At 34.7% G+C, this 27120-nt stretch overlaps 1 protein-coding gene across 2 annotated transcripts in view; it reads right to left on the bottom strand.

The window, feature by feature from the left end:
- Window positions 1–27120, bottom strand: part of KIAA0825 (KIAA0825 ortholog) — a 432275-nt gene that overhangs the window by 377630 nt on the left and 27525 nt on the right. For both annotated transcript variants that reach the window (XM_057493388.1, XM_036925703.2), the window contains exon 2: window positions 21875–22023. The gene's annotated coding sequence lies outside the window, so the exon portion shown is untranslated. The remainder of the gene's footprint in view (window positions 1–21874; window positions 22024–27120) is intronic.

The raw sequence follows: 27120 nt of genomic DNA, 5'->3' as shown, positions 1-27120 counted from the left end.
CAAGATAAAGGTAGAAAAACTTAGTTTAGTGTTGTAAGAGAGCAAATGTAGATGATCAGCTGTGTGCCTGCAGACTATGTGTTAATCCAAGCTAGACAAGGGCAATAAAACATCCACGTATGCAGAAGATTTCTCTCAAAAAAGGGGGGAGAGGTTCTAAGCCTCACCTCTGTTGATGCCCAATTTCTCACCTGATGGCCCCCCTGCGACTGTGCCTGTCTTAGGTTCTTCCTCCCTTGAGGAATCTTACCCATCTTTGGCTAACCAGTCATCTTCCGGGGCCATACAGGGAGATGTAAAGTTGGTAAGTGAGAGAGAAGCCATATTGTCTGAAAAGGTTAGCTTTTTACTTCTTTGCAGATTTATGCCCTGTGGCTTCTATACCCAGCATTTGTCTTGAGGTGTCTTTACCACTTGGAGGAATTATGATACTCGGTAAATTCGATATGAGGCACAAATTCTATTTAAGGGTTGTAATTAGGAAGGAAGAAGAAAAGCTATAGAGGTAGCAGACGGAAGAAAACATGGGGAGATTGATTATTTCTTTGACATATCTTCTTGTAGAGTAATTTAAGCATGTATAGGTTTTAAACTACTAATTAAATTGCACACACACATTAACATAATAGGAATACAGTTACATAACCAAAGCAGATCTATAATTACCAGCCATCTCCAGTGAGGCCAAGAAAACCAGTTAGGCACCCTAGGCATTTGTGAAAACTTATCTATGATATGGTGGATATTGTCCAACTGAATTTGAACAGTCTGAGAGAAATCAGACAAATTAAAACAACCCATTCCTGGGGACTGTTCACATCCCATATGTTCTTTTAACCGTAGATAGTCTGTAGTCATAAGATTTTGGAGCGCTACAACTTGCACTTCTCCTAATTCTTGGTTGAGTTCCAACAGTATAGATCCAGTCAAATTTGTTGTTTTACTGTATGCACAGGCCAGCTTAGATAACTCCTTCTTCATTCCAATGGCAAGTCCAGGAACTGGTGGGATGAATGCAGCTACAACTGCAGCATCGCCTGGATCTTTGTTGAGGTTTTTTGATGATCATCTTCTGGTATGACTCTTCCAGAGAGTGCTGATGTTGGAAGTTCTTCTTCATATCGCATCTTAGTTCATTTTCTGGGTAGCCAAATTAGGCTTTGATCCTCTGTATAAACACAAACAGACCTTTTGCCCACACTTTGATCAGCCCTTTCTACCATTGTGTAGAACTCATTGGAGGTCACCACACAGGAACTGCTTTTTTTTTTTTTAAGAGAAAGAAATATTATCAGAAAAGTGTACCTCCATAACCGATCATCTGACACCCTTTAAGTGATCAAAATTAAGGATATTTAAAGCATGCATTAATTGTTGATTTACAGTTAGTTTTGTCCTATCATGAAATAATCCCCCTTTTCTTTCTTTCTTTGTTTTTTTTTTTGTTATCTTTAATCTACCCTTACATGAAGAATATTATGTTTACTAGGCTCTCCCCTATACCAGGTCCCCGCTATAAACCCCTTTACAGTCACTGTCCATCAGCATAGCTAAATGTTGTAGAATCACTACTTGTCTTCTCTGTGTTGTACAGCCCTCCCCTTTCTCCCACCCCCCCATGCATGCTGATCTTAATACCCCCCTTCTTCCTCCCCCACCATCCCTCCCTACCCACCCATCCTCCCCAGTCCCTTTCCCTTTGGTACCTGTTAGTCCATTCTTGGGTTCTGTGATTCCGCTGTTGTTTTGTTCCTTCAGTTTTTCCTTTGTTCTTATACTCCACAGATGAGTGAAATCATTTGGTATTTTTCTTTCTCTGCTTGGCTTATTTCACTGAGCATAATACCCTCCAGCTCCATCCAGGTTGCTGCAAATGGTAGGATTTGCCCTCTTCTTATGGCTGAGTAGTATTCCATTGTGTTTATGTACCACATCTTCTTTATCCATTCATCTAGCGATGGACATTTAGGTTGTTTCCAAATCTTGGCTATTGTAAATAGTGCTGCAATAAACATAGGGGTGCATGTGTCTTTCTCAAACTTGATTGCTGTGTTCTTAGGGTAAATTCCTAGGAGTGGAATTCCTGGGTCAAATGGTAAGTCTGTTTTGAGCATTTTGATGACCCTCCATACTGCTTTCCACAATGGTTGAACTAGTTTACATTCCCACCAGCAGTGTAGGAGGGTTCCCCTTTCTCCACATCCTTGCTAACATTTGTTGTTGTTTGTCTTTTGGATGTTGGTCATCCTAAATGGTGTGAGGTGACATCTCACTGTGGTTTTAATTTGCATTTCTCTGATGATTAGTGATGTGGAGCATCTTTTCATGTGCCTGTTGGCCATCTGAATTTCTTTATTGGAGAAGTGTCTGTTCAGATCCTCTGACCATTTTTTAATTGGCTTATTTGCTGTTTGTTTGTTGAGATGCTTGAGCTCTTTATATAATTTGGATGTCAAACCCCTTATCAGAAATGTCATTCATGAATATATTCTCCCATACTGTAGGATGTCTTTTTGTTCTACTGATGGTGTCCTTTGCTGTACAGAAGCTTTTTAGCTTGATATAGTCCCACTTGTTCATTATTGCTTTTGTTTCCCTTGCCCGGGGAGATACGTTCATGAAGAAGCTGCTCATGTTTATGTCCAGGAGATTTTTGCCTATGTTTTTTTCTAACAGTTTTATGGTTTCATGACTTACATTCAGGTGTTTGATCCATTTTGAATTTACTTTTGTGTATGTGGTTAGACAATGATCCAGTTTCATTCTTACATGTAGCTGTCCAAGTTTGCCAACACGAGCTGTTGAAGAGGCTGTCATTTCTCCATTGTATATCCATCGCTCCTTTATTATATATTAATTGACCGTATATGTTTGGGTTAATATCTGGACTCTCTATTCTGTACACTGGTCTGTGGATCTGTTCTTGTGACAGTACCAAATTGTCTTGATTACTGTGGCTTTGTAGTAGAGCTTGAAGTTGGGTAGCAAGATCCCCCCTGCTTTATTCTTCCTTCTCAGGATTGCTTTGGTTATTTGGGGTCTTTTGTGGTTCTATATGAATTTTAGAATTATTTGTTCCAGTTCATTGAAGAATGCTGTTGGTATTTTGATAGAGACTGTATTGAATCTGTAGCTTGCCTTAGGCAGGATGGCCATTTTGATAATATTAATTCTTCCTAGCCAAGAGCATGGTATGAGTTTCCATTTGTTAGTGTCATCTTTAATTTTTATTAGGAGTGTCTTGTAGTTTTCAGGGTATAGGTCTTTTGAAACAGCTAGCCCATGTTTCTGAACTCCTCTACCTTGTTATACTCTCCACTCAACAAAAGATGTCTGAGACCAATTGACTTAGGGCATTATGCCTCCACAAGAAAAAGGGTGACATTATGGTATCATACCTTCATAGTTATCATGTACCTTTGATCACTTAGTGTTTAAAATTTTTATATTATTTGTATTATTTATTGTATTGCAGATTTGGTCTGAGTTGCTGGTTTTGTTAAAAAGCAAAGTGAAAATAAACTTTGACTAGGTCATTGCTCTTAAACCTGAACTAGTCTTTTATTGCTGGTCTGGTTCATTTTTATTATTTGACCCATATCTAATCACAAAGTAGTACTATATCATTCACAAAGTCCTGCCAACATTATACAACTCAAAATTTAACTGATAACTTTACATAGCTCAGGGAACTCATTCACTGAGACATGGATTAAAGGTATAATGGCTAAAGAACAGCAATATTAATGATAACAGCTGCTAACTCTTATGTAGCATTTACATGGGCCATGCATTGTTCTAAGTACTTTATATATTATGAACTCATTTAATTCTTACCATAATCCTATGGGATAGATACTTTATACTCTCCATATTAAAGATGTGGAAACTGAGGCATAGAGAGGCTCATGACTTGCCTATAAGTCATGCTCACCTACATAGGAATTAGCAAAGCTGGGATTCAGACTACTTCAAAGGCTGTCCTTAAACACAATGCTATAAACTCTCTCTCTGTACAGACTTGTACTTAAAAAATATTACTTTACTGCTTATATGTGCTGATTGTTTACTGCCATATATATTTGACAGGTTTAGTCATTCATTATAAAACCTATAAATTTCATTCATTATAATACCAATGTAATTTCTAAAAAAAATCTTTTAAGGCTAGATCTCCCCTTGTGGTATTTCAGGATTGCCAGAAATTTATTTATTTTCATCAATTACTTGAAGTTGAAATTTGAATATTTTAGTTGAACTTTATTTCAACTAAAATTTATTTCAACTTATTTTAGTTGAAAACTTAATGTGCTCCCCCAAAGACTGAGAAACAATTCAAATGGATCTCAATTTGTTTCCAGTCATTTAAAATACCTATGCATTAAAGTCTTATATTTGAAAATACAGAACTTGCTATTCTACTTAATTTATTTTCTCTACTCTCATCTAAATATCAGGTTTTCCCCTACAGACTACTATACTTCCTGATAATTGTGGAACTTCTGATTAATATAATTGTGTGGGTTAGAATATTAATATATCCAGTAAGTACTCATATAAACACACTATAGCTATTAAAATCCCCTGTGATAAAATATAAAATATCTCATTGTAATTCCTCTATTAGTAATTTATATACATGTATGTATGAAGTAGAAATTGACAGGATCAGTCAGAATACACTATTGTAGCTTGACAAGCAAACAGAATAATTGTCATGTGCTTTACTCAACAAATCTGACAGTGCTTTCTTTATTTTTCAATGCACTTCTCTTCCTAGAAAATATTTTCATTTTAACAACTCTCTATAATCTTCAATATGCAATCCTAGCCATCTCTTGCTTTAATACAACAATGAAACCAAGGTACTGTGAAAACACATTTTAATTTCAGCATTCTTTTATAAGGTGGCACTCATATTTCACATGATTTAAGTCATAAAATTACGTATTTTGAAATTAGACTTAAATAATGTTACAAACCACAGGGTTAATGATTAACTACTGAATTTTCAAGTACAGTAAAGCCTTATTAATTTGGAGAATAGTAAATCTGCATTATTAGAAAGTTTGTTATGGATTTAACTTAGAATGATTTGACCTTAGCATGCATTTTCTAGCTACATGGGTACTGAAGGACTTAGGGTTATTAAGGTATATTCCAAGGGTTTAAGAATTTCTCCTGAAATGTTAATAGTATTATTTAGCTATTAGCAGTCATATCAATGTGATACTATTCTGCTAAGTTTTGTTAGTATTATTAACATTAATTTGATGAATAAACGTATCCACTGATGTGCCCTTTTATGACTGCCAGGGCTTTGCTTCATCAATATCCCTTTCAGCTGCCTATAAACATGTTCAAGTTTCTTACCTTTTAGAAACTGAGAAAACCCTCCCTAGGATCCCCCTTTCATAGCTCAGCATCTCAAAATAGTAGTCCATAATTCCTAATCTTATATTCTCATCTCTCATTCACTTTTTAACCCAGAGATATCTGGTTTCTGCTTCTATCATAATACTGAAACTTACACAATATTTTTCAGTCCTACCATACTTCATCTCTACACTATATTGCCTACTACTACTATTCTTCCATGAAGTTGTCTCCTCTCCCAGTCGTCCTAAGTATGAAAGCTTCTTAGTTCTCTTCTTGTCTCTACGCATTTACTCAAAGGCTCCTGGCAGGAGTTCCCACTTTAGGTAGCTGGCCTGCTCCTTTTTTAAATCTGATATACAATATATACATACATAATGGAGGTCCGTTTCTATGCTAGGGGACCCAGATTCCCTGGTCATACCTAACTGATCCACTGACAGACACCTGACCCAAGCTGAACCAAATGCATACTAAATGAAATTTGAAATTTGAAATGAAGGCAGGGACAGGGTATCCCTGGTGGTAAACCAATCAAGTTAATTCCAACCTCGTAAGAGAAGGTGCATGCATTTTTTTTGGCTTAAACTCATGTAATTGCCCAGTTCCTGTCTTCTGCCTGATTGCTCATAGTTTTCTTTTGGTTCTGTGAGATATACACAATAAATCTCCCTGCTCCGTTGTACAACAGCCACTTTTTTTTCTTAAATTAACCAGAGTAGTTTTTATTACACTATTAAACATCTCGTGTGGCTCCTCTCTCATCTCTGCCATTAAACTCTGATATTTACCATAGGATTCTCCCAAGGTCTGGTTCTCCTTTTAAATACTTTCTCTGAGCATTCTTCATTCAAAGCTACTTCTTCCTCTTTTTATGTAATTTCACGACAGATTCATTTTGTTCTGATATATAAAATATGTTTTAATTAAAAAAAAAGTTTTGTTTTATTCACTGGATTTTCTCCTCCTCTTTCATTCAAAGCTACTTCTTCCTCTTTTAATGAAATCTCATGACCGATTCATTTTGTTTTGTTATATAAAATTTTTTAATTTAAAACAATTTTTGTTTTATTCACTGGATTTTCAAGGAGTTTGTTGTTGGTACTCAAAAACTCTCTATTAGTTCTCATTGTCTAGTCTTTACAAATGTCCTTATTCCTCTTGTCTGACTTAGGAAGGGGAGTACAGAAATTTTTCTTCCCCATCTTTCTCTTCTCATCCATTTCATGCTCAAGTTTTTGGTGCTCTTGTTATTCTACATGCTTTTCGCTGAGAAACCACATTTCTCTATTAGCTCTATGCTGAAAATTCAGTCTGTATCTCTAACTCTAGTTCCTCCTCCAAACCCTTCCTGCCAAATATTTCCAAGCACTTACTAGACAATTCCACTTTGCTGATTCAAAGGTCCCTAAGCTCAACATATCTAAAATTTAATTCAAAACACTTCCTTAAGCTGACTTTACAGGGTCACCACCTACCTAATCTCTCTATCCTTGCCCTCGTATCTTAAAATCAGGTGTCACCAAACTGAGGCAGTCGGTTTTTTTCTATGGCCTGAAAACTGAGAATGGTTTTTACATTTCTAACAAATAGTAAAAATAAAAACAAAAAAGAATATGGTACAGTGGCCATCCATATGTGGTCCATATATCCCAAAATATTTATTATCTGGCCCTTAATAGAAAGAGTTTGCTAACCATTATCTTAAACGGTCAGCAATTTCTTTGACCCTTTCTCTTCCTAATATCTTAAATGGTTAATAAATGCTCTCAAGTTTGACTTCTCCCTTATATGCTACTACTATCCCAAATCTGATGTTATTTCTTACTGAAAAAAATGTTAGAACGTCCTATCTGGCCTTACACCTTGTGATATAATAAATAGACTTACATACTTAATATACCTTGTGGTATAATAAATATACATATTTGGTTTTTGCTCCTTGTCTCTCCCTACCCCCTTCCTTTCTTTGTCATATGCATCTCTTCCATTTGGCCATTTCTGAATTGTATCCATTGTAATAAAACTATAATCAGAAGTACAGCACTTTCCTGAGTTCTTTAAGTCATTTTAATGAATTACTTAATCTGAGGGTGGGATGTGGGAATCCCCAAATTTGTAGTTAGCAGGGCAGAAGTGGGTATACCAAAGAGACTCCAATTATGGCTAACATCTGAAGTGGGGGCAGTCTTATGGGACTGAGCCTTTAACTTGTGGGGTCTGTGCTAACTCCTGGTAATCAGGGTTTGAACTGAATTGAATTGTAAGACACCCAGTTGGTGTCCACCTTGCATGCTGGCATTAGACTTGTTTTACAAATCAATCAGATCATTTTACTACCCTGCTAAAATACCACTGAAGGATTTCCACAATGCATAGAACAACTGCAGGGTATTTGCTTGTTTTATATATTTAGTTCTTCACATTTTTCTACTGTAACTGTCCTTGATTGACATCTTGAAATAGTTTCCTAGCTATAACACCCTCTACTAATGATGTTTTCAGAAGGAAATCTAATTTATGGAAAGCATTTATTTCATTAATGTACATAATATTATTTATGGGCAATGTATTACTGTAACAACTTTTCTTTGTTTAAAGAAAATGTACAAATTATGGCTTAAACCACTCTAAAATGTCTTTTAGCAATTAAAAGCATTTTTTTTAAAAACTATAAAAAGGCATGAAAATATACTTGTGATGAAAATTCAGGATTTAACATTTAAGCAATCAAATAAAAATTTTAAATTGTGATACCTTAAAACTCTTTCTAGTTTCCATCTACAAAAAAAAAGATATTAGATAAAAATGATCTTCAAGGACCCTTCTAGTTTTAAAAATCTATTGTTTTAACCATGTGAGCTATTTCTTTAATATTTAATCTTCTATTATTGCTGCCTTTGCAATACACTTTTTAATTCTATAGTTGAATGGAAGGATAATTTCTTGTTGGTTAAATTCATATGAAATGACATGAAAATCTATTTAAAGAGCAATCAGCAAAAGTAAATATTGGATTTCTTTGTAATAAGCCTGAAAATCCATCACTATACTTGCTTTTTACTTTATTTGCTGCTTAACATATCTCAACAGTGAATCTATCATATCAACATAGTCATCATGATCCAAGCTGCAAATAATAGAGAGTGTCAGTGTCAATTTTGCTTTCTCACACTTGCTTCCCTTCACTTCATCTGATTTTAATAATCCCTGTCAAACCACAAACAGTCCAAATTACCTTCACGACACAGAAGCTTTCAAGGAGCAGACAGAATCTCAACTTTCATTTAGCAACTACAAAAGAAAGCTGTCCAGCTGGACAAATATTATTTCCACACTTGACAATCTCTACAGTTGAGCATGCATTTTAATTTTAACTAAACCTGCCAGGACTGTGATATGAGCTTGTTGTTTTGTGTAGATTGACTCACAGGATTATCAGGCCAATGACTGTAATTGTGATGAAAGGACCCAGCATTTTTCTACTAAAAGATAAATCATACACCAAAGCTGAGGGATCAAAATGAACATATAAAAGATAATGTAGCGGCACAGATTATAGGAAGAAAATGACTTAAATTGTGTGCTTTAATTACTAAAGTGTAAAGATACATTCTTGACATGATTTTGAAAAATAACACCTAAGTAAATAAAACGTAAAAAATTAAAATTTTACCTATAGATAACACTGAGAAAAAGGTTCTAAGAATGAAACCTAAAGATATTTAACTGTTTAAAAGTTAAGAGATTTTTTATTGTCCTAGATTGACTCAATTTCAAAGTCAAATTTCCAGAAGAGTCCTATGTATCAAATTATAACAGAATTGGTGCTCTTGATAAGAAATTAAAAAGTTAATTTTATATTAATTAATGTGCCATTGTATATTTAATGTAAAACCTTTAAAAACTCAGAGTAAAAAATGAATTTTAATAAGTTTGTAGAGGGGTATTAAAATAAAAGTTGCAGTACAAAACTATACTATGGACTGTTATATATTTGAAGTTTAATATATTAAATAAATCTAAAAGTTTCAAATGGTCAAATATTTCTAGGGACATTTCCTGTCTAAGATAGGCTGAATTCCTCCTTGTTATTAGAACCTTACAGTTGCCAAACGCAAATCTTCTCTCCAATCTGCTTCATTTAACACTAGTCCTGGGCTCTTCAAAGGCCTATCTGTTGGCTACTAGAGCATTGTTTTTCCCAACTCTTATCTTGGACACCACAGCTCAGTTTCCTTTACCAGCTCCTTTTCTTTCTCTTCCTCTCAGTTTTCTAACTGGACAATTTCATCCATTTACATATCTTCTACTACAAACTCAGTGTTGAGTTCTTACTCTTAACTCTTCAACTTCATACTGGATAACTCTCTTCGATGTCCCACAGGTACCGCAAATTCAACAAGCCCTCAAACAAGGATAATCTTATTATCCTTCCTCTGAAGCTTCTTTCTTTTCTTGAGGTCCTATCATAGTTAGCAGCACTACTAACAACCTAAGCACTCGTGTCAGAAATGTGGGAGTCATCCCCACATTCCAAATATTCTCTCAGCAATGTCACAGCCAAATGATCAGGCTTTCTTTATGTCAATTATATCCATCCACTGCCTCCTGTTGTTGCTGAATAGGTTTGAAATCCATCGTCTGGATTAGTGCAACAGTTTCCTCAAGTCTCCCTATTGTTTTGTATCATCTTCTAACTCATTCATTATCCCACCACCAGAATGATCTTGGTAAAACAAGAGAGAGGAATCAGTGTTTATAGCAAGATTTTAAGTCTACATAAGTGGGAGAAAATTCACACTCAGAGAAAGAAAAATCAGGAGTTAATTAGTAGGGAGAACTGATGTTTTTAGAGATAAAAAATTTTAAAGTATAAGAATTACATGTATAAACATGTACATTACATGTACATGTCATATATAAACATAAAGCAATCATTTGAAAAAGAGGAAATGGAATTAAGGGAGGGGATAGAGCATATATACATAAAAGAGGAAATGAAATTTGGGAAGGAGGGGATAAAGCATATATACCATATGATTTATCATCTAAACTAGGACTTTTTAGAGTAAAAAGGTACTGAAAATAATTAAAATTACATGATTTTTGAAATATTTACTGACCAATTAAGTGGTTTTATTGTATCTGTGGCTCTATATAATTATATTCAAAAATTATTTTCAAAAATAACATTGTTTCAAAAAAAAATCCTATAACTGTGCTCATTAAAGTAATTTATAGTATTTTAATATTAAAAATATATACAATTCTTGATACATTTTCACATACTTTAATCAATTTTTTACTTGTATGTACCTGTCAAAGATATTTTTCTGAAGAATGTATTTTTTTAATATAATTACATTATGCTCATATTTTTCCAAGTTGCATTTCAGGGTTAGTACAGTTTATATTTTTGCCACCTTCAACTGACTCTTCAATATACTCTTCCTCAGGTGCTAGCTACCTGGTAAATTTATTATGTTTAGAGCGAATTTTGGTAGTGGAGAATACCCTTATTTTAATTTAATTTTTCTTGTGTAGATTGACTCATACATAAATATTATATTCTAATATATTTTCACAGGTAATATTTTTCTTGTCTCCATGCCGAATACCATTTTTGACCAATACTTTAAAAAAATAAAACTCTTCAAATAAATATGTATGATTATTTTCAATATTTTGCTAAATTTAGAACTACAAAATTGTAAGCTTTCCAGTTTAACCTCATTCTAGACTACAATTTAAATTATTCAATTAAAAATACAAGCTCCATCAAAATATTTTTCTCTGTAAGTCCAGATATTTCAAAATGTAATTATGGAATTTCACAATTAAATCTTGTACACCATTTGAGTTCTCATCATTTAATTTGTTTGGTTCCCCTTCTGATTTCATGGGGACACATTTCAATGTATTTCTATTTTTGAGCTTTGTTTTCATAATTGTAATTCTCCAAAAGCTTCATATGAATTGATTTTTTTTTTTTGCCGTGCATTTGTTAAATGCTTTGATTAAAGATTTCTAATAGATTTTTAAGAAACTGCAACCAAAATTTAGAGGATGTTTTTACAAGAGGATTTAATACCATGGTAGGGTACTTAAAGTTGATTTATAAAGTAATTCTTCAAAGTCTCAAACATTTCTAAAATCCAACAAGAGAAGCTGTATACTGCCATGCTGAAGTTATTTTTTCTCTTCAATATGAATCTAATCATAAAAATTTATACTGGTTATTTTGTGTATGTATAAACACATTTGTACTTTTTGATAACTACATCATCTATTTAGAATGGTAATTTGCATGTTTTGGATGCAGTTATGAATTACCATGTTCATCACAGCAAAGTCCAAGTATAGACCTCCCCTTAGGTTCTACCTTTATTTTTTTAAATGTTATAATTTTATGTTCCACCATGTGTATTTTAAATATTCCTAAGAGCAAGTAATTTTATCATGTTGCAGTTTATAACCTGATTTACAGGAGTACTCACAATAATATCAAGTGTTTCACATTTTACAGAATGAACTTTTAAATACTTTACTTTCATTCCATAAATTAGACATGAAAGTTGAACCATTAGTGGAACTGATTGATTTTCTTATCAGAAGTATCCAATGATACTGATGTAAAACTGGTGTAATTTAACTGTTGATAAAATTTTTTAAATGAAACAAATAATGTTAACAGTTATTGTTTCACCTTCCATACATGCACAAGAAACTGAAAATGAGAAATTAATTTAGAATAGTCACTTGATCTAAATGAAAAGACATGTTTCACAGATTGGGACACAATTGTACCATCTGCAGCTAAGTATTAGAATGTATTTTCAGGCACAGGCTTGAATTATGACTATGTAGTAGATTTTGATGTTTCTATAGCAGATATGTGTTTTCTTATCTTTAAGTCATCAGTGACATTATTAATAGCCCTGCAGAGCAAGCTATACATTAATTCTTTTTGGAAATTCAAAGGAAATTCAGTACTGTTAACACGCTTGCCTTTCTTTAAATCCTTGTCACCAAAAGGGTTATTACAAAATAAAAAAGTGTTACCCAACAACAAAATAAACAAGTAGTTGTAGATTAATACCTTATGATACTTGACAAAACCCTTGTATCAATAGTTAGACTGCATTCCTTCTATGGCAAGCCTGAATAAAGGCTGGGAAATGTACAGTCCATGTAATAATAGGGCATGGGCCCAGCAAAAGAGGCTGGCACAGAAGTGGTCAGCAGAGGTTACAACACTGAATACTTGTGCCACCACCACCACCACCTAAAAAGGCTCTGTCTAACTGCTCATGCCACGGTGCATTCACTTTATCAGCAAGCACCTTTCATGCTGCCCTTGAAGAAGATGTGTTAGTTTATTCTGGAAAGAATCTAGAAGAAGGAAATGGGTTATTGCCAATTTAACCATATGTTAATGTGACAATTCTGTTTAATATATTGGCATTTCACATATGAGATGATGTCAGAATGTACAAGTACAAAGTGGAGGTCTCTAGAAACCTCACCTGGTTTACACAACTATTAATACTTCATTAAATAATGAAGAACATGACACAAATGCTAAACCAGATGAAATACTAGGACAAAAGGTAAAAATAGGACTATCCTGGGCAAACTGGATATATGATGTAATGTCAACATATGATATTTTAAATAACAATATAAAAAACACAAAATGGAGCTTAAGTACCTGTAAAAATTATACTCTTGTTCTGAATGGCATGACATGGAAAGATTTCCAGAAAATTTTCATTTTTAAAAAGTTGTAGAACTAAATATACAGCATGACACAGTATAATACTTTAAAAAAGAACCCCCCAAATCAGGAAGGATATTCAAAGAAATATTAATAATGCTAATCTGTGGGTGGTAGAACTAAAAAGGGACAGGAGAAAAGGGAGTTTTTATTCTTTATAATCTATTTTTATTTGAAATTATAATGAGCATGTCCTACTTTTGACACATAAGAAGCAAAAACAAGTTTAAAAAGATACAAAAAAAATGTTACAAGGCATTAGTTAATTTAGTTATCATTGAGTGGCATAATTAACAAAAGATCTAGAATTTTGCAGTGGGAAGTTCCCTGTGGGCAGATTGAGATAGGGAAGTCAAGCCACCAAGAGAAAGGAAGAGGCATTACTAAAGGTAGGAGGCACTGATCTTCCAAAATCCATAGCCTCACAGACACCACAAGCACCCTCCAATTCTGGCAAAGATCTAATAGTAGTGAAGGGAAGACGTAAGAAGCCTAAGCTAGACAGTAACATTAGAAGTAAATGAATTCATCCCCTGCTTATTTCCCTCCTCTCCCACAACCTGGGCTCTTAGGAACTTGTTTACTACCAGTGCAGAGTTATGTCCCCCATCTTAAGGTTTCTTTGTATGTGCTGGCATTCCACTCCTAAACCAGGGTCGGCTACCTGCCCTAGTTTTATGAAGTACCACCAGCAGGCCCTGGTGATGCAAATGCTGAGAACATCCCTGGAACACAAATGGGACTGCTCTGGGGAGCCAGAGCAGAAAATTCATGGATGAAAATAGTGAAAGATGAAATTAAAGAGGCACGTTATGGCCAAATAGGTAAGCTAAGGCCATTTTTTTCTCCAGTTGGAAAATATCTGGACTCTCTTCTGTGCAAAGCAGGGAGCCATAGCTTTTGTTTGTTTGTCTTTGTGTTTGTTTTTTTTACTAAGGCAGTATGTGACAAGTGTTTTATAAATATTTACCCAACAGGATGTTTAGACAGTTTGGTGTTGGGTGAGAGAATAGAGGTACACAGATCAATTAGGAGGAAAGCAGATGAATCCAGATGAAGGTGACAATGAAAAGGAAGAGAATGGGAGTGTGAGAAAAGGAAAGGTAGCTTTTGAAATGACTTTCCAGGGTATGAATAGATTCATTATGGTTGTTGAGTGAAGCAGACAATTATAGCTGAGAGAAAACCAGGTGTTACACGTCCCCCGAACAAGCTTGGATTTCAGACCCAGTCATCAGAGACATCAAACAGGACAATGTGAAAATTCTCAAGTCATGTTAAGAGGCAGAAAACTTGGAGATATGTCATTAGTAAAGAGCAAAGGGTAAAGGCCACAGTGGGGCTGTTACTGGGCAAAAAGAACCAATGCAGTAAAAGACTGATTATGACAGTAGTGGCTAAGGAAAGAAGGCAGGCATCATACAGAGCTGGGCATACTTGTTGTCAAGGGCAGTTACAGTTTTGCTGAAGGCAGCCATAGACACCACATACAGTGTATAAACAAGAGAGCCTTCAGGAAGCTAGCCGAGGACAGGGCGAACACTACGGTTGTCATGAAGTTTTCTGCTGCCAAGGGTAGAAAGAAGAGACTATAAGCAAGTTTATGCAGTAACAGCTAAATTATTTACAAAGGTGTCTTGCCAATGGGTTTCAGCCCCGGGCAAGTCTGTTATAGATTCAGTGTGACCAAAGAAAATGACAGCAAAACACTCTTTGGGGTGAAAGGGTTATACCCAACTTTATTTCCAGGTGGCAGGTCAGTCGCTAGAATCCCATTCACTCAGAGCGAATCTGTATGCAGCAAGCCAGTCTCTGCCTCTGGGCCCCTCTGTCTGCACAGCTGTCCTCTGGGCTTTTCTGCATAGTCGTCCCACACAGCCGTCCTTGGGCCTCTGTCCTCAGCACCGCCACCACTCCAGCCTCTGCTCTGCTCTCCTGCAGCCTTGCAGCCCTGCCACCGTGTCGCGCATGTATCTTTTTATAGAGTCAAATTGCCCACAGGTGTGCAGTGAGCTAGTCAACCAGGGCCATGTGAGAATTCTGGCCACAGGAACTCTCATTTTATCCACAAAAGGAAATTCTTAAACTTTACTTTGAATGACAGAATGATAGTTTATGAATAGATTTTAAAAACTTAAGAGGTAGATGGAGACATGAAGGCATGGAAAATTCAGTTTACACATGATGATTTGGGGTGGCTTATAGAGATGGGAATGTCCAGAATGGAGATGGAAAAGGTACATGAGGTCTATACATGAGAAAAGATAGTGCTCATAATGTCACATTAAAGATCAGGAGACCAACACTCAGGCAGTATCTTTCAAAATTTTTGGACTATAATACACAGATTAAAAATGCATTGTAAGCTAATGTGTATGTGTGCACACATGTCTTTAACAAAAGCTTCATGAAACACTAGTTACCCTTAACACTTGATATTTTCTATTCTAATCTGTTTGTGGGTAAAACTGCAGTATTTTCAGAATCTTTCACCTGGCCTTACTGCATCTCCCTATCAACAGGTGTTTCCAAGGGGTGGAGAGAAGTAGCCATCTCCATACCAATAGGTAATTACAAGGGGAGCAAGGGCATATCTGGACCTGAGAGGTTCGGTGGGGCCCCTTTTTCTGCAGCTGGGTCATGAGAGAGATGAGCAGAAGTGGACAATGGCTTGTAAGCAATAAACAGGTTTCTCCTCCTTTATTTCTCCTTTTGACTGATTTCGACTTCAAAGTAATTTTCCCTGGGCTGGGAACATTATTCCCCCCATCCCTTTTCTTTTCTTCTCGTTCTTCCTTTTTTTTTCAACACATTGCCTACAATTGCTAAATTAATTTCAGCACCCGCATTTTGGCTTAGAGATTTTTAATTATTTTGTGATCATTTTGTAGAACCATCTGCAAAGATGATTGATAAGTCTAGAAGAGATGTTCTTTGAGAAAGGGTAAAAAAGAGAAAAGCAGAAAACATGGGGACCACTAACAGGGGTAGAAGAAAGGCCAAAGAAGACAGTGGGGTCAGATGGAAAAAAAAAAAAGAATCAAAGAGGACAATGTTACAAAAAAGAATGGGTAGTCAGCAAAACTTTTTCAATTCATGTCTTTGCCTCTACTGCAATGTTTCTAAAAGTGCAGTCCAAAATTATTTAAGCAGAATTACCCAGTCATTTGTTAAAAATGCAAATACCTAGGCCTCATCCCAGGCTTAGTGAACGAACTCTCGAGGTGTCAAACCTGGAAATGGCAACTTAAAAGTTTCCCATGGCATTCTTTTCACCAAGTATTTTTATCTCAGTATCTTTCACAAATCCAGCCTTCAAAATGGTCCTTTCCAGGAACATACACTCTCGCTTCACACATTAGATGTACTCTTGAACAAAAGTTGTTGAGTACTTGCACACCAAATCATTATGCCCCTAAAGACAACCATGATAAACTTCAGACTTATGTTCACCCAAAGAAAACAAACATGTTTCTGGAGCATTTAGCCTTTAAACAAACATTCTTTATTCATCTAAAAAAATTTTTTCTGTATTACTTATGCAATTGGGGGGGTCAAACAGGCTTAAAATCCTCATAATTTTTATTCTCTTTAAAAGCACATATACTTAAAAATTCAACATACTTTTGTAAATCCAGGGAGAGGAAATCCTGGGACAAAATGTCTCTAGAACTGAAATCAGTCAAAGGGAGAAATAAAGTTTAAAAACCATTTCTTGCTTACAAACTGCAGTCTGCAGCTGTCTCTCTTCCCTGCTCCAGCAGAAGCAAAACCAGCACTCCCCATCACCTCTCAGGTTCAAATAAGCCCTCCATTGCCCAGGTAATTACCCAATGATATGGAGATGAACTTTTCTCCACCCCTGAGGAACACCTATTGATATGCAGATGCACTAAAGCCAGGTGAGATAATACTACAATTTTACCCCCAACTGTTAACACTTTTCATTTTGATTTTGAAGTGATTTCATTGTACTTAACTGGTTAAGTACCACAGTCAAGAGATATTTAGCAGGACCCACAGAAAGGAAGTGCCACAGGAAGACAGTTCTCAGAAAATACAAAAACTGAAGCTTGTAATTTGGACTGTAACAGTAAAGATATCCTTTTATGTACAGAGATCTCTTAACAAAAATATTTGGTGTTTTATTACCAATTGTTAACAAAGAAGTATGAGATGTGAATCCATTCTAAGATAGGAATCATAGGTAACAACTAGAGTAGCTATCGTTCACTTTGTATCAGGCCCTGTACTAAATCCTTTACATGGATGAACTCATTTCATCTTTACAACAATCCTGGAGAGTAAGTACCATTTTAGACCTCATTGCCCAGTTGATGAAGCTGAGTTGCAGAGTTATGTACCTTTCCTGAGGTCCCTCAGCTAGAAATGGCAGCTGAGTTTCAAATCTAGGCAGCCTATCTTTTGAGTCTGTACTCACAGGCTACACTGTGATTCTAGGTCTCAGATGTTGAAGTAGTTAACTGCCATTGTAGAAAGAAAGACTTGCTGTTTATATTGAGTTTATTTTTCCTGCTCTTTAAACAACTGATCTCAGGATAACCTGTATTTACTTTGGATTCCTGCCAATGTTTAGTTCTTAGATCTTATAATGGACTTTATACAGAAAAGGGATACCCAGAATAGCATAAAGATGGGAATTCAGTATCATATTATACACAGAAGTAGAAATTCTTAAGGATACTTAATTTTGTATGTAAGAGCAGGACAGCATAGTAGTTTAGAACTATGTTTCTATAACTTTAATGTACCAATAACCTAATAATCTTGTTAAAAATTCAGATTTTCAGTAGGTCTGGGATGGGGCCTGAGATTTTGCATTTCTAACAAGTTCCCAAGTAATGAAAATAGTGAAATTGCTGGCTCAGGGATCACATTTTATGTAGTGAGGGCTTGGAGTGCAAGCTCTGGAGTCACATGGCTTGTGTCTGAATCCCAGCTCTGTTACTTACTAGTTTTGTAACCTCCTTGTGTAACTCTACATCTGTAAAATAGTGAAATCATTAAAGGGTTGTTATGAGGATTATGTGAGATAATCCATGGATAGGACTTAGAACAGTCGATGATATATAGAAAGCATTCAACAAATATTCTCTCTTAATATTACAGAAAACTATTAAAAGCATATATTGTTCCCATTAGAAAGCCATTTATAGAACTGACTGATGTAGCAGAAACATTAAATAAGATTTCATCATTCTTTTCCAGGCAGTCACTAGAACATCACTGTACATTGAAGGTCATTAAATATATAAGTTAGATCCACTACCCAGCTTTATTAAATACATAAATCTGAAACTGTTCTAAATGAATTTGCTTTAAGCTGGCTTGGTCTATAATATTTACAGAGAATATTTTGTTTCTCTGCAAGAAAACTTCTATATTTCAGGTATAAAGAGTTCTAATTCATTTATTTGAATAGCTGCCACTGAATTTAGAAATAGCCATTCTTGTTTAAAATTTTTCATTTTTAACTCATAAATGTCAGAACTAGTATTAACGTGAATGATAATAATTATTTTTAAAATGTGTTCAAACAAGGGCACTATACAGTTAAATGAGTCTGGAAGAGTTAACCAAAACCTCCACAGACAACTGTAGATATTTTCAAACCACTACACAATGCAGTACAATTATGTCATTGTTGAAGACTGGGATTTAGAAAGAATATTATTTGTCAGAATCATAATTATTTAATAATGATGTGATTTTGAAGGTCCAAGGGATAAGAAAAAGTAAAAGTTAGGATTGAGAAATGAAGAAAACCTATCTTCATAGCCACATCCCAAATGAAAACTGTTAGAAACTTCTCAAATTTAACACTGCATGAAAAATAAGGAGGTAATAAGAATGGAATGGAATATGCTAAAAAGAAAGATTAATGTTCACTTAATCATTAATAAAAGACCAGGAAGTGTAACTGGTTAGCCAGAGACGGGTAAGATTCCTCAAGGGAGGAACAACCTAAGACAGGCACAGTCGCAGGGGGGTCATCAGGTGAGAAATTGGGGATCAACAGAGGTGAGGCTTAGAACCTCACCCCCCCGTTCTGAGAGAAATCTTCTGCATACGTGGATGTTTTATTGCCCTTGTCTAGCTTGGATTAACACATAGTCTACAGGCACACACCTGATCATCTACATTTGCTCTCTTACAACACTAAACTATGTTTTCTACCTTTATCTTGTATCTACCTACCACTTCAGCATTTTGTTAAAACTAATAATAATAAAGAGAGAAATGTGGTATCCACATAAAAATCAAGTATAAAAATCAAATGAGTATTCATATTTGAACTGACTGTTTATAGTTCATAATGCATGAGCAAAACCAAAGTTTTCTGTGATGGCTGCCCTTGTACTCTTCACCATGTAAGAACTTATTCACTATGTAGGAATTTGTTCTCCATGTAAGAACTTGTTTGTTATGCCTAAGAAGATTGGAGACTGATGAAAATTAGGCTTGGGGTGGATTAATGATTGTGCATTGAGCATTGACTCTCCTATACAGAATTTTATTGTTGTTAACAACCATTTGATCAATAAATATGAGAGATGCCCTCACAAAAAAAACAAAAGTATACACTTCCAATGGTAAAATAATAAGTAACCGGGATGTAATGAATATAGTCAAGATATTATAACAGCTTGGTATGGTGATAGCTGGTACCTAGAATTGTCATGTATATAAATGTTGAATCACTATGTTGTACACCTGAAACTAATGTAATGTAATACTGTGTGTCAACTACCCTTCAATAAAAAAATAATTATCTACAAAAAAAAAAAAAAAAAAACCAGGAAGTGTAAAATCTGGTGTTTCTTTAATCAAGGAGATGAGAGATATAAAGTATTTTGGGTTGGTCAGTATCTTTATGAGTCAGCAATAAAAGATCCACAAATAATTTGGTTCTCTTTTCATCCTTTTTATCTGTAACACAGATGATGAAAAGACAGATTCTGATATTTCTTTTTCTAAATTAAAACTAGGTTTCAGCATAGATAATGTTGACCCTTGAGATCTTGGCAAGTAAGAATCAAGGAAAAGGGAGGAATTTGGGTGAATAGATTATTCTCTCCCTCCTCTCTCCTCTTTATCTCTCTCCTCTCAAAATACTCCTGCCTGCTTCTTTAATGTCCAGTGTGGTACTGGAAAAAATTTTAAAGCAAAATATCAGATTTTACTTTATATTTTACTTTCTATAACAAGCATTACTTTAAAAACCAAGATTGTAACCCCCAAAGACCTGCATAGCAATGCTTTATATAAAGGACTACCATATAAAAGTTTTTAAAGTAGGGTTTACCTATTCTCAACTACACCAAATAACGATTCTTCAAATGAAATAATTATTAGTTTTGACTCATATTTTTAGTGAAAAAAAAAAAATCCACTGTGAGAATTGTGATTCATAACAACTATAGAGGTGATAACCAAGAAATCAAATAGGATTACAGATACAAAAATAACAGTGTGAACAGAATTATATCAACATCACGTCTTGTTATTTGGACTCATATTAGCCTGAATCATATTCATGAACAACAGAAATTTACTAAAATATCTGTTTTAACTTTTTCCAATTAGAAGGCAGGTATTTGCTGTCTCTCAAAACCAGAGAAGCAAGGAATTCCACTCCAGTGTGACCTACTTATGCCTCTTAGATTTATCATATGCATTTTTTAATGACCCTGAACCAAAGGAAATGTAGAAACCTATTTGAAAAGCTGACATTAAGGTTGTGACACCAACCAAACAACAAGAGAATTTAAAGTTAAACTGACACACAATCCCCAAATCAGTCTGTTACACTCCTAATTTAAAAAACAGTTACTATGTGAAATAGTGATGGCATGTCAGCCTCTGCTTTGAAACTCCTGAATTTTGTCAGTTGGTGTTTGTGTCACAACCTTAACATTATTTAAATATACTTTTTAATATCTATTATTTAAAAATTATCTTTGAATTGAAGGCACTCCTAAAGCTTTGAAGAAGCCAACCTCAAAGCATTGCATTCCTTTCATGCCACTTTTATCAGAAGTGGTGCATAAAACATTTGCTATTGACAAATCTGATTCATTAAAAAGTGAGATGGATGCATTTTAAAATAATTGGCTGGCATCATTACCTTCGGTGCCTTTTATAAATTATTCCTCTTTTCCCTTCTGACTGAACTTGTCACAGTTCCCTTTCAGAGGCTGAGTGTTATGCCTTATAGTCAATGCTTTCAACATGTTTAGACAAGTCATAAGTTAAACAAGCAGTGGTATTTTATTTTCTGGAAATGTGAAAGGGTAGCTGAAATACTTACAGATTATTTCATTCAATTCATTTATTTTTAACTAAAGACAAGTAAAGTCAGTTAGTGGTGGTTTCATCTCACACAAACAATTTAAAAATAAAGCTATACTGTTTGGATAGAAGGGAGAATTTCAAAGAAAGAAACATAAAGAGAGATGCTGGCAGCCTGGCTGCACTGTTGTGCAGAAGACTTAGTTTAAAATTGAATTGTGCTTCCCTGACAATGGAGATCAGGTATATCATAAGGCTGACAGCTGGCTGGCACACTAACTTCTTAAAGGAAAACACTAACTGTATTTCTCTTAGAGGCCAAAGGAATAGAATTATAGAAGCCTTCAAGGAAACTGAGCAGGCAGAGCACAAATTATTCAAAATACGAAGGAAAACATTTCTTACCTAACTTTTCTTCAGAAAACTATGAATGAGCTGGTCTTCTAATCCTAAGTAGTTAGAAAATTATTTCCTTTCGAGATGTCAGCAGAAGAGCTAGCTGCCCTTTCTTTAGTATCTTGAGCAGAGTTCTGTTCCAAATACACAAAATGAACCTATAAAATAATTAGATAAAACTTTATTGCTGCCACAATGAAGGGGACATGGTCACAACATTTGCTGTCTACACTGGTAGTGATAGCACTATCAGTAAGTTATGACATGCAGGCTTGGGCCAAGAGATGATAGAAATATATTGACATACTGAAGTTGGGTTACCGAAGAAAAGCTGAAGGTGTTCCACAGATTATATGCACATGGATAACAGAGGAACCTAGTAAAATGCACATTCAAAACAATGTTTTTATTCTCACTGATTCTGCAAATGTCCCTAAGGAAATGTAGATCAGAGAGGGTAAATGATGGTTGCATGCCATGCCTTTCAATACAACTGCTTTTTTGCTGTTTAGTTACCAGTTGTCCCAGAACAGTTTATTAAAACCATTTCCCTGCTATTCTGGATTATCTTGTTAAAACAGATTCTGATTTGATTGATCTGGGGTTGGGGTCAGGGGTTCTGTATATCTAGCAAGCTCCTAGGTAATGCCACCACTACTGTGGCTCTCTGCACTACACTTTCACTAGTAAGATTCCACCTGTCTATTTGTCTTTTCCAGCACTGAAGTACACTGTTGTTATTCTTGACTATACCCCTTGTCTTTCCATACCATTTTCCAATCTTTTGTCAAGTACTCTCCCCTCCCAACCAAAAAAGACAAGAATTTGATTGAGATTGCATCAATCAAATTGGGCATCTCTAAAACATTTGAATTTTCCAAGCCATGTGTGTTGTATATCCCTTCACTTATTGTTGTCACACAATAATGTTTTATATTTTCCCCATGGGAGTTTTGTACATCTTTTTATGTTAGATGTATTCCTAGGTACTTCATGTTTAGAATATTAGTATACATGATATCTTTGAAAAAAATATTTTCATTTTTTATTTATATATGTGTATATTTGTATAACTTGTTTTTATCCAGCATATTTGCTAAACTCTTACTTATATTTTTTCTGTAGTTACATATCATGCACAAATAATGAGTTTTACTTCTTCATTCCAAAATCTTTACTTTTTATTTCTTTATCTCACCTTCCTAAAAGAAAAGTTGAATAATAGATGGATTTTTAATAGAAAAGACTATTTTGTTATCTATAATCAGTCAAACTCAACTCTTGGTTAGGCCTAGGTCAGCTACACAAGGATTATGAAGAAGGTTCCATGTGTTCCTTTTGATATTTATTAATTGTCCTCATATTCTCGCCTTTCTCTGTTATCTGATATACCAGTGCTTACATGTTACTAATATCCATTATCCCAAGCTGACTTCCACTTGACATTTTATCAGAAACATACAAAAAACTCTCATGGACAACTTCGCCACTCTGGGAACTGAAATTGAACGAAAAAGTTAACAGGAATTATAAGGAAGGAAATGATTTTTGTTCCATTGAAGAACTAAGGCAGAGATTATAACATAGGAAGCCATTACAGAGTTATAACACATCACCTGTATTCTATAGCTGATATCATAAGATTTCTTGGAAAACCCATAAATAACTGAAATTGCTTTCTTGATATCAATGTCAGCATGTTCTAGGGTTAACTGCCCCTCTTGATAGCTTTCAGGCAATCAGCTCGACTAAAGGAAAAACTTAAGACTTACTGTTCCATAAACTGTCAATGTTGTTAACATTGGTTACCTTAGAAAAGGGAAATGTGAATTATGGTGAGATGGAGGAGAGAGTAAATAAAGGAGGCAGTAATTAAAATAACAAGTGTTATAATAATAAAAACACAACAAACTGTTTCTTTAAAAATGTGCTTATAATCCAAGACAAACAATAATTATGAAGTACAGCAATGCAGAAAATGCTTACATAGAGAAGTGAAAACAGGACCCTAGACAGCATGTATATATTTTATCACAACTGTTTAAAAATATGTTCACAAAATTTTTAATTAGAAAGCTCAATCAGTGGAAAGATCCCTCCACAGATCCCCCTAAAAGATAATACAGGTGTGTGTTAGAGGTCGGGGAGAGGATGTAAACCCAATAAGGAAGAGGCTGATAGGGCCACAACTACAGATTTGTATAAGGTAACACAGATGAAAGAGCATTCACAGAAGAAACAGATTGGGAAAAGCCAAACTCTAGAATGTGTACAGAGAACATTACAATTATGAATGACTTGATATCCCTGGGATAGTGTGGCTAATATATGCAATCAATTGAAGATTGTTCAAGAAAGACTGAATTTCCCTCCCCTATCTTTTTGTATAAGTAACTATTTTTTTCTTCTGCGTAGTTGAATTTCTGACTGTGATAATAAAAAGTAAATGGGATAAGAGCTGTTGTGTTTGAAGAAGTGAGTTAACTGTCTAGAAAACAAACAAAGGTAATAATATGGGTAAGGGTACCTGAAAGAAAAGTCTGCCTTACTATATGCTTTAGCTGACTACCAGCATACTCATGGTTCCCTACCTATTCACTCTACAATACACTGTACCAGTGACATCCATATCATCCAAATATAGCTTCCAGGCAGCTTTTGGTTTTCTCTTTTCTAGTACGAATGCATAACCAAGGATCATTAAGCATTTGAAGAAAATCTCTTTTTCACATTTGAGACCAATGTAAAACAAAAGTTTATCCCAAAGAACACAGAGATAAATCAATTAATAGAATAAATAAATTTTCCATCTTCCTAAAATAGTAAAGAAAAAAAGGTATACGTGATACAAAACCAGAAGGACTACCAGCTTTGAATGAGTGAAATTAGCAAACTATTCTAAAAAATAAACTATACAGCTAGACAAAATTGATAAATACAACCATTTCAGTGCTGTAGAAATTAATCAAGGAAATAATTTGAGAAGAAAACTACTAATCTTTACATAAGAACACTAGGTCCCTGGCCTATAGGTACTCTTATCACCATCAACCACAGCTCAGTTGGTAAAGAGGTTATCCAGGGTGGGGAAGATCATTAGGACTAGAAATGTCTATGCTGTGGCCAAATGGAACTCACTTCCACTTTCCATTTTCCAATGGAAAACCCAGCAGTGTTTAAGTGGAAGTGATGATCTTAGAAGTGGGCAAGCAGAGAGAGCCAACAGCTATATTAGCCTGAGGTCATGGTCATAACTGGGGCAAGCATATATTTTTGGCTAAGGCTTAAGAGTATGTGCAACGGATACCAGAAGGTAACAAGGCTAGTTACATGTTCCTGAGGCTAAATGATCACATGACATGTAGAGAGGAAATGTCAAAGAGCCCAGCAGACAGCAAAAGTCAGGGCACAACTGAGAACAGCGTAAACTTTAAATGCATTCTTGTATCAATACAGAGATCCAAAGCAGATGACAGACAGCATATGGACTTGAAGTGTTTAAACACAAGCACTGTCCAATCATTGGTTTACCATTTCAGCAAATCCTAGGAAGCCAATTGTCAAACTTATAACAAAAATCTTAGAAACACACATACACACACACACAGAAAACCAGATAGATCAGTGCCCACATAGGGAAGACAAATGTCAATGATTTGTTTAGGCAAATTATTAAACAAAGAACAAGCAAATAAAGCAACAACAATGATCTTCAGGGAGGAAAAAAAATCAGAATCCAAAGTTACTACAATATATGATATAAAATATCTAGTTTTCAACAAGAAATTATGAGACATGCAAAGAAATAGGCAAAAAGGAGTCCATAGGAACCATCTGAGCAGCCCTAGATGTTGGATTTAAACAAAACTCCAAAACAGTTATTACACATACATTCAAAGAACCAAAGGTGACCATATTTAAAGAGAAAAACAATGACCAAAAATAGGGATTCTCAATAAGGAGACAAAAATTTTTATAAAGAACTAAATAGAAATTCTGTAGTTGAAAAGCACAATAAAAAGAAAATTCACTAGAGGGACTTGACAGCAGATTCAAAACAGCCTGAAGAAAGAATTAGTGAAGTTAAGAAAGATGAATATAAATTACAAATCTGAAGAACAGAGAGAAAAAAGAATTTTTAAGGAATGAACAAAACTCAAGAGATGTTTGGGACAAACTTAATCATATCAAGACATGAAATGAGTATTCCATAAGCAATGAAGAGAGATAAAGGGATAGAACAAATATATGAAATGAGAGGCAAAAACATACCAAATTTGATGAAAAGCATTATCTACTCAAAGAAGTTCAATAGATCCCAAGTAGGACAAATATAAAGCAAAGGATATCTAGACATAATATAATCAAACTTTTAAAGGACAAAGACACAGAGAAAATGTCAAAAGCAACAAGAGAAAATTAACTTATCATATACAGGTGAGCATCAATGAAACAATGCAGGCCAGAAATCAGTGGAATGAGAAATTTAAAGTGTTGAGAGAAAAAAGTATCCATCATATATTCTGTATCAACAATAACTATCCTGTAAATTGGAGGCAAAATAAAGCCATCATTTTTAAAACTCACGACAAAATAAAAGCTAAGAATTTGTTGCTAACAGGCCTGTCTTAAAAGAAATACTAAAGGAAATCCTTCACGTTGAAAGAAAATGACACTGGATAGTAGCAAGTCCAGAGCAATAAATAAAAAGCAGTTTTTTTTTTACTTGTTTTCAGTATACAAGAAACAATGCTTATAAATAAAAAACAAATGGTAAATATGTGGGTCAATACAAAAGACTCTGAAATATTAACTCATTTTCATTTCATTGAATTTTTTAAAAGATACTGATTGCATAAAACAATAACAATAACTGTATTATTTAGTTTATAACATGTAGAGAATATATATGACAAAAATAGCAGAAAGGGGAGGAAGGAATAAAACTATTTTGGAATGAAGTTTATACTTTATCAAAATTAAGCTGGTATTAACTGCTTGGTATCAAGTTGGCTGTGGTACAGTAAGATGTAGATTGCATTTTTAAAAGCATACACTAAAAAAAAGAACTTCTAAAAAGATTAAGTTACATTAGAAATTAAAATGTAAAAATATTTATTTAATACAAAAGGAGGTGGCCAAGGTAGAAAAAAGACAGGAGTCATACAAGAACAAAACAAAATGAAAAATGTAAACCCAATCATATCAATAAGTACATTAAATGTAAATGGTCTAACTACTTCAATCAAAAGGCA

Source organism: Manis pentadactyla, chromosome 2, assembly GCF_030020395.1.
Source record: "Manis pentadactyla isolate mManPen7 chromosome 2, mManPen7.hap1, whole genome shotgun sequence".
In the NCBI taxonomy this organism is placed as follows: Eukaryota; Metazoa; Chordata; class Mammalia; order Pholidota; family Manidae; genus Manis; species Manis pentadactyla.
Note: the sequence above shows the minus strand (reverse complement) of the source record. Positions and strands in the feature narration are given on the sequence as shown.